Source organism: Sapajus apella, unplaced genomic scaffold (genome assembly GCF_009761245.1).
Source record: "Sapajus apella isolate SASKATOON/1434 unplaced genomic scaffold, GSC_monkey_1.0 scaffold41, whole genome shotgun sequence".
Lineage (NCBI taxonomy): Eukaryota > Metazoa > Chordata > Mammalia > Primates > Cebidae > Sapajus > Sapajus apella.
In genome coordinates, this window is record NW_022436981.1 from 12,031,991 (window position 1) to 12,040,898 (window position 8,908).

Sequence of the window (8,908 nt, forward strand, 5' to 3'; positions counted from 1 at the left end):
TAACCATGAACATGGAATGTTTCTCCATCTGTTTGTGTCCTCTCTTATTTCGTTGAGCAGTGGCTTGTAGTTCTCCTTGAAGAGGTCCTTTACATTCCTTGTTAGTTGTATTCCTAGGTATTTTATTCTCTTTGTGGCAATTGTGAATGGAATTTTGTTCTTGATTTGTCTCTCTTTAAGTCTGTTACTGGTGTATAGGAATGCATGTGATTTTTGCACATTGATTTTGTATCCTGAGACTTTGCCGAACTTGCTTATCAGTTTCAGGAGGTTTGGGGCTGAGATGATGGGGTCTTCTAGATATACAATCATGTCGTCTGCAAATAGAGACAATTTGACTTCCTCCTTTCCTATTTGAATACCCTTTATTTCTTTTTCTTGCCTGATTGCTCTGGCTAGAACTTCTAATACTATATTGAATAGCAGTGGTGAGAGAGGGCATCCTTGTCTGGTGCCACATTTCAAGGGAAATGCTTCCAGTTTTTGCCCATTCAGTATGATATTGGCTGTTGGTTTGTCGTAAATAGCTTTTATTATTTTGAGATACGTTCCATCGATACCTAGCTTATTGAGGGTTTTTAGCATAAAGGGCTGTTGAATTTTGTCAAAAGGCCTTCTCTGCATCCATTGAGATAATCATGTGGTTTTTGTCTTTGGTTCTGTTTATGTGGTGAATTACGTTTATAGACTTATGTATGTTGAACCAGCCTTGCATCCCCGGGATGAAGCCTACTTGATCATGGTGGATAAGCTTTTTGATGTGCTGTTGCAATCGGCTTGTCAGTATTTTATTGAAGATTTTTGCATCTATGTTCATCATGGATATTGGCCTGTAGTTTTCTTTTCTTGTTGAGTCTCTGTCGGGTTTTGGAATCAGGATGATGTTGGTGTCATAAAATGATTTGGGAAGAATTCCCTCTTTTTGTATTGTTTGGAATAGTTTCAGAAGAAATGGTACCAGCTCCTCTTTGTATGTCTGGTAGAATTCAGCTGTGAACCCATCTGGACCTGGGCTTTTTTTGGGTGGTAAGCTCTTAATTGCTGCCTCAACTTCAGACCTTGTTATGGGTCTGTTCAGGGTTTTGGCTTCTTCCTGGTTTAGGTTTGGCAGGAGGCAAGGGTCCAGGAATTTATCCATTTCTTCCAGGTTTATTAGTTTGTGTGCGTAGAGTTGTTTGTAATAATCTCTGATGATGGTTTGAATTTCTGTGGAATCTGTGGTGATATCCCCTTTATCGTTTTTTATTGCATCAATTTAGTTATTCTCTCTTTTCTTTTTTATTAATCTGGCTAGTGGTCTGTCTATTTTGTTGATCTTTTCAAAAAACCAGCTCCTGGATTTATTGATTTTTTGAAGGGTTTTTTGTGTCTCTATCTCCTTCAGTTCTGCTCTGATCTTAGCTATTTCTTGTCTTCTGCTAGACTTTGAGATTTTTGATCTTGCTCCTCTAACTCTTTCAGTTTTGACGATAGGGTGTCAATTTTTGATCTCTCCTTACTTCTCATGTGGGCACTTATTGCTATATATTTTCCTCTAGAGACTGCTTTAAATGTGTCCCAGAGATTCTGGTATGTTGTGTCTTCATTCTCGTTGTTTTCGAAGAACATCTTTATTTCTGCCTTCATTTCATTGTTTATCCAGTCAACATTCAAGAGCAAGTTGTTCAGTTTCCATGAAGCTGTGCGGTTCTGAGTTAGTTTTTGAATTCTGAGTTCTAACTTGATTGCACTGTGGTCTGAGAGACTGTTTGTTACGATTTCCGTTCTTTTGCATTTGCTGAGGAGTGATTTACTCCCAATTATGTGGTCAATTTTAGAGTAGGTGTGATGTGGTGCTGAGAAGAATGTATATTCTGTGGATTTGGGGTGGAGAGTTCTGTAAATGTCTATTAGGTTTGCTTGGTCCAGGTCTGAGTTCAAGTCCTGGATATCCTTGTTAATTTTCTGTCTGGTTGATCTGTCTAATGTTGACAATGGGGTGTTAAAGTCTCCCACTATTATTGTGTGGGAGTCTAAGTCTCTTTGTAAGTCATTAAGAACTTGCCTTATGTATCTGGGTGCTCCTGTATTGGGTGCATATATATTTAGGATCATTAGCTCTTCTTGTTGCATTGATCCTTTTACCATTATGTAATGTCCCTCTTTGTCTCTTATGATCTTTGTTGCTTTAAAGTCTAATTTATCAGAGATGAGAATTGCAACTCCTGCTTTTTTTTGCTCTCCATTTGCTTGGTAAATCTTCCTCCATCCCTTTATTTTGAGCCTTTGTGTATCCTTGCATGTGAGATGGGTTTCCTGGATACAGCACACGGATGGGTTTTGTCTTTTTATCCAATTTGCCAGTCTGTGTCTTTTGATTGGGGCATTTAGTCCATTTACATTTAGGGTTAATATTGTTATGTGTGAATTTGATACTGCCATTTTGGTGCTAGCTGGGTGGTTTGCCCTTTAGTTGAGCTGGTACTTGTTGTTCCTTTATATGTGTAGAGCCTCTTTCAGGAGCTCTTGTAGAGCTGGCCTGGTGGTGACGAAATCTCTGAGTACTTGCATGTTCCCAAAGGATTTTATTTTTCCTTCACTTATGAAGCTTAGTTTGGCTGGATAGGAGATTCTGGGTTGAAAGTTCTTTTCTTTAAGGATGTTGAATATTGGCCCCCATTCTCTTCTGGCTTGTAGGGTTTCTGCTGAGAGATCTGCTGTGAGTCTGATGGGCTTCCCTTTATGGTTAACCCGACCTTTCTCTCTGGCTGCCCTTAGTATTTTCTCCTTCATTTCGACCCTGGTGAATCTGACGATTATGTGCCTTGGGGTTGCTCTTCTTGACCAATATCTTTGTGGTGTTCTCTGTCTTTCCTGGACTTGAATGTTTGCCTGCCTTGCTACGTTGGGGAAGTTTTCCTGGATAATATCCTGAAGAGTATTTTCCAGCTTGGATTCATTCTCTTCGTCGCATTCGGGTACGCCTATCAAACGTAGATTAGGTCTTTTCACATAGTCCCACATTTCTTGGATACTTTGTTCATTCCTTTTTACCCTTTTTTCTCCAGTCTTGCCTTCCCGTTTTATTTCATTGAGTTGATCTTCGACCTCTGATATCCTTTCTTCTGCTTGGTCCGTTCGGCTGTTGATACTTGTGCATGCTTCACGAAGTTCTCGTGTTGCGTTTTTCAGCTCCATCAATTCACTTATATTCCTTTCTATTTTGTCCATTCTTGTTAGCATTTCGTCAAATCTTTTTTCAAGGTTCTTAGTTTCTTGGGATTTGGTTAGAACATGTTCTTTAAGTTCACAGAAGTTTCTTACTACCCACCTTCTGAAGTCTGATTCTGTCATTTCATCACACTCGTTCTCCCTCCAACTTTGTTCCCTTGCTGGTGAGGAGTTGTGATCCCTTTTAGGAGGAGAGGTGTTCTGGTTTCGGGTGTTTTCATCCTTTTTGCGCTGGTTTCTTCCCATCTTTAAGGATTTATCCACCTGTCGACTTTGTAGTTGCTGGCTTTCAGATTGGGTCTCAAATCTTTCAGATTGACGTTCTGTTTGTTGATGATGAGGTTATTTCTGTTTCTTGGTTTTCCTTCTGACAGTCTGGCCCCCCTGCTGTAGGTCTGCTGAGGTTCACTCCAGGCCCTGCTTGCCTGGGGTTCACCTGCAGCAGCTGTTGAACAGTAAAGGTTGTTACCAGTTTTCTTCTTCTGCTATCTTTGTCCCAGAAGGATACCCGCCTAGTGTCAATCTGATCTCTCTTTTATGAGGTGTCTTTTTGGATATATAGGGGTCAGGGAGCTGCTTGAGGAGACGGTCTCTTCTTTATAGGAGCTCAAATGGTGAGCTGCGAGCTCTGTTGTTGTTCATTCAGAGCTGCTGGGCAGGTACTTTTAGGTCTGCTGTAGCAGAACTCATAAACTGCTTTTTGTTCCCAGGTGCTCTGTCCCAGGGATTTAGGGCTTTATTTATGAGTTTCCGTTATGCTGCCGCCTTCTTTTTTTTTTTTTTTTTTTTTTTCTTCAGACCTGCCCAGCCCAGCAAGGAGGCAGCGTAGTCACTGTCGCCCTATAGCAGCTTTGCTGAGCTGCTGTGGGCTCCGCCCCGCTGCCGAGTGAACTTCCCTGCAGTCCTGTTTATATGGGTGTAGTTAGAACTGCTTTGGCGATGGTGGCCCGCCTCTGTTGGGGTGGAGTCTCTGCTGTGGCGGGTTGCCTTGGCAACGGTGGGCTGCCTCAGCAATGGCGGGTTGCCTTGGCAACGGCGGGCTGCCTCGGTAATGGCGGACGCCCCTCCCCCACAGAGCTGGACCATCCCGGGTTCAGCTGCGCTTGCTGTGAAACTCTCAATCCAGATTTTCTGGTTGCTGTTCTTTTGTGGGGGTGGGACCAGCCGAGCCTGATCGCCTGGCTCCCTGCCTCAGAGCCTTTTTTAAGTTGGTGTTCCAGTCGCCTGTTGAAGAGGCGCCGGGGTCTGTTTGTTTCCCCTGCGGCCACTCACTGCGCTGGCTTAAACAGCGGCACTGAGGTTTGTGGTGCTTTTTTTTTCTTTTTTTTTGCCCTGGAATCTACTGTCCTGGTTCTCTGCTCAGTCCCCTTTTTGAACCAGCGTATGGGCGACTTCCCGTGGCTCCAATCGCCAGCCTAAAGGGCCCCCAGACCAGTGTATTTTGTACGGAGAACCGCGGCTCCGGGGCGCCGACAAAGCAGCCGCGCGGGGCAAAGCAGCCGCGCTGGCTGAAACAGCCGCGCTGGCGACCGTGGAGCACCTCTGCCCGGGAATTTCCTAGTCTGTGGGCAATAAAAACGTTGCGTCCACTCACCCTCTGCGCTTTCACTGGGAGCTGCAATCCTGAGCTGTTCCTAAACGGCCATCTTGGATCGTCCCCCCATATTTTCATTTTTTCTATTGTAAGCAACCAATAGCTGAATGTTCTTTTTTCATCCATTAGGAAGCGTTTGTCTTTTTTGGAAAAATTCAATTATTCACATTTTCTGTGGTTGACATTGTCTTTTCTCCTCCCTTCTTTCCTTCCTTTTTGCTTTCCACATCTTATGCCTATTGCTTCCTTTTAGTTATTTCCCATTTTTACAGTACCAGGATTATTTTAACATAAATTCCACATAATATACACTTTAAAGTTTGGGAAGTTCTGGCCCCAAAAATATGGTTCCTGGTGGCGTTATCACTTAAGAAATTGTTAGATATGGAAATTGTGGAACTCACTACAGACCTACTGAATCAGAAACTCTGAGGTGGGGCCCAACTATTTGTGTTTTAATAAGCCCTTCTGGTGATTCTAATGCATGCTCAAGTTTAAGAACGACTGATCTAAAGGATTCTCTAGAAGGTGGCTATGGATTTTCTGATAGCATGTTCAGGTGGACAACAAGTCAAATTGTTGCCCCATATTCACCTTTATCAAGGAATTAGGAAAAAAATGTTGCTATGGAAACTGAACACTGTAGATTTTCCTGCTAATGCTACCTGATTTTATCCTCATACTTTGGATGCTGTAACTTTTGGTAGAGGCCGTATCCTGTTTCTTTTTCTGGTCTATAGTGGGTTCAATTCTGTCCCATAAAAATTTAGATTTCTTCAAGTTCTAATTTCTAGTGCTTATAAATGTAACCTTATTTGGAAATAGGCTCTTCTTAGATGTAATCAGGTTAAGAAGATGTCATATTAGAGTGGGCCCTATACCAATGAATGTATGAATGTTGGTATCCTTACATGAAGAACAGAGGGCACAAAGATACACAGAGAAGAAGGCCATGCAACCATACAGGCAGGGATAGGAGGGATGCTGCTACAAACCAAGAAACATGAAGGGTTTCTGGGAGCCACCAAATGCTAGAAGGAGGCAGGGAAGAATTCTTCCCTTGGGTCTTCAGAAGAAGGATAGCCCTGCCACACACCTTGATTTTTTTTTACTTCTATCTCTGTAACTCAGAATAAATTTATATTGTGTTAGGTCACCAAGTTTTCAGTGTTTCGTTATGACAGCCCTAAAAAACAAATATAGGCCCTAATATCCATGCAAAATCTGCCTCCCCATTTCTCATTTAACCAAAGTCAAACAGGATGCTGGGCAAAATTCTAGTTATAGTACATTATGTCCAGGTAAGTCACCAAAAACAAGGCCATCCGGCTATCTCCTGAAGATACTTCTCTAAAATGGCAGAGATCATTTCCCCATCTCCAATGAAAACATGTTTCCTTTCCCCATTGCTGAGACCTTCTTGATTGCTTCCATTTATTCCTTGCTTCCTCCACAAATACTCCCCCACCTATGTCCCAATTCCCTGACTGCCAACTCTTCCCTATTCTCTTTAGAAATGAAAACCTTGAAGCCTCTGGCACAGCCATGATTTTGTTGACCCTTGTGTAGGATGCAGGTGGGAGTGAGGGTGTTTACAGAATGTCAGCTTGACCCTGGATGGTAGCTTGCCTTTCTTTCATGAGGACTCTAAATATTTTTATTTAAAAAATTAAAGCATCTCACATCCTTGAGTTAACCTCTGTCAGCATTTCCATAGCTTCTTGAAATTAATTATGGTAAAGACAGTTACCTGTTTCTCTTCCCAACTTCATATAACATGAAAAACACTCATTATTTTTTGTCATTTTCTTGTCTATAAATGGGATGAAGATAGCTTATCTTGTCACAATACTCATTTATGATAATAAAAATATATAGATTCAGTGAAGGACATTTTAAGTATGTAAAAGTGAAAAGCAGAAAAACGATTTACTCATAATCTCTCTTACCTTGAAGTAAACAGTGTTGTGCCCATGGTATACGTTATTTAGACCCTTCAAAAACATTGATGCCTGTATAATATTGTCTTACCTAGATGGCTATACCATACTTTATATCACTGAGAAAATAAAAGCTATCATATGGGAGTAAGACTTTAAACTTGTTTCCTGCTTGCAACTTAATCACTGACTCTTGTCCTATTTCTTTTTTTGTTTTGCATCAAAGGGGATGTAGGAGTTATAAACTTCTTCCAAGTTTTACCTATATTGATCTTCCAAACATAGTATTTTTTCCCGTAAACTCAGGGTACTTCTTAATCACTTGTAGCCTTTCAAGTTTCCCATAATTTCCTCATCAGTCATGGTTCTCTAAAGAGCTTTGTTATTATTTTGTACATGAGTTTGACATTTCTTTTTTTTAAATATAGAAAACCTAGGTTTATTTGTTATTATAAAAACAAAACAATTACCATTTGAAGCACTTTGAGGACATCATCCCAGATTCACTTGTTCTGTTACAGAAACTAATCTAAAAGGTTGGAAATTAAAGGATATAACCTAAGAGGTTATAACTGCAGGCTGGTAATGTATGGCAAAAGGAGCTCTCTCTTTGCCATTCAGTCTACCTACGCCTCCGAGCTCCTGTGCCTTTTCACCACATAGGTCTGTTAGCTTACAGAAGATGCATACAGTGAAGGCAGGAATTATAGGCCTACTCAGAGAGTATTCAGGCATAGAAAGTTTTGGGTAAATAATAAACTACAAATACCTTCTTGGTTAAGTTAATTCATCAAGTTAATAGAGGCCATAGTATCTGTCTTCTGCTGGTGACAACTTGTTGTCTCAGTATAGTCTGCCTCAAAAAGAACTGATTCAACTTGGGTTTTGGAAAAGGAAAAAGACTTTCATCAACTTCACTCCAGAGTGGAAGAAGTACCAAGTTGTCTCCTACAGTTAGGAGCGGAATCTTAAACTTGCATAAATTGTTTTCAGTGATCAACATCTGTATCCTCAACCTGTCCAGCAACTGTTGGCATGGTATCCCCTTCATCCCATCTTCATAATCTCTTATGAAATCATCTGTCCAAACCCCAGCTATATTATACTGGCTGCTCATAGAGTGAGAAAGCATTTCTTCTAATCTTTCCAGTGTAGCTTGGTCTTCTGCTGTTAGATGGGATAATCCTCCTTCATAGGTGTAAAATGTTGGGATGTCATCTTGTCCTTATTCATGTGCTTCCACATCATATTCTCCATTGTAGTTATTTGAATCCTCATCCTCAGGACCTGGATGCAAGTCCTGGTATTCACACATTGCAGTGAACACTGCTTCCAATGCTGATTACTAGGTACAAATCTAAATTCAGTAATAGGTTTGACATCATCATCACTGTCTTCCTCTTCTTCATCAGAAACAGATTCTTAGGACTTTTCAAGTTTGTTATTCACCATAACATACAAATGCTCTCTTAATCACTTTGGTCTTTGGCAATGCATGTAAAATAATGGTGGGATATTTCAGTGGCAATCCTAATCCAGAGCCATCTAACCAAGACAGGTGGCTCTCAGTGATGTAAAGGGTGCCAGTGCCGAGGCCCTTCCACTTCGGCACATCTTGGGTATCTGGCTGCTGCTGCCGCAGGTGCCCCTCCTCTGACCCAGGTGGTGGAAAACTTTTTTAGTAGTTATTTTTCAGTGTAACACAATGTTACCATAACACCACTAAAACTCCAACTCACGTCAACAGAAATCTCATTATAGGAAAATCCAGTGGTTACTTTTATAACTTATCTGGTTTTATTTTACTGCAGCATTTGAAAGAGTTTACTATGACCTTTGTCTTCAAATATTTTTCCCCCTTGGCTTAAATGGACAGCTGTCTCAAAGTATTCCCATGACCTTTGTGTTGTCCTCTCCAATCTAGACCCTCCATTTTCTTTGCTGACTTTTGTGTATTGGTATTTGTAAGGCTTCAGTTGTGCATATTTGTTTAGTTTCACTTGACATATTATCTTAATTTCTATGAAATATGTTAATATTACATCTAACTTAAGTCTTTTCATTTGTAATACGGTTAATTAAAACAATTCTCATCAGTCTTTCTTCTTCTAGTCTTATCTTCCTCCAATTAATTGTCTGTATTGCTGTACGAGTAATTATATGT

The 8,908-nt window shown here is 40.7% G+C and overlaps 1 pseudogene across 1 annotated transcript; it reads right to left on the bottom strand.

Moving 5' to 3' along the window:
* Positions 1-7,372: 7,372 nt before the first annotated feature.
* On the bottom strand, positions 7,373-8,425 carry LOC116565855 (annotated as a pseudogene). The gene has a single exon (XR_004275625.1). The product of XR_004275625.1 is annotated as a methylosome subunit pICln pseudogene (transcript).
* Positions 8,426-8,908: the final 483 nt, after the last annotated feature.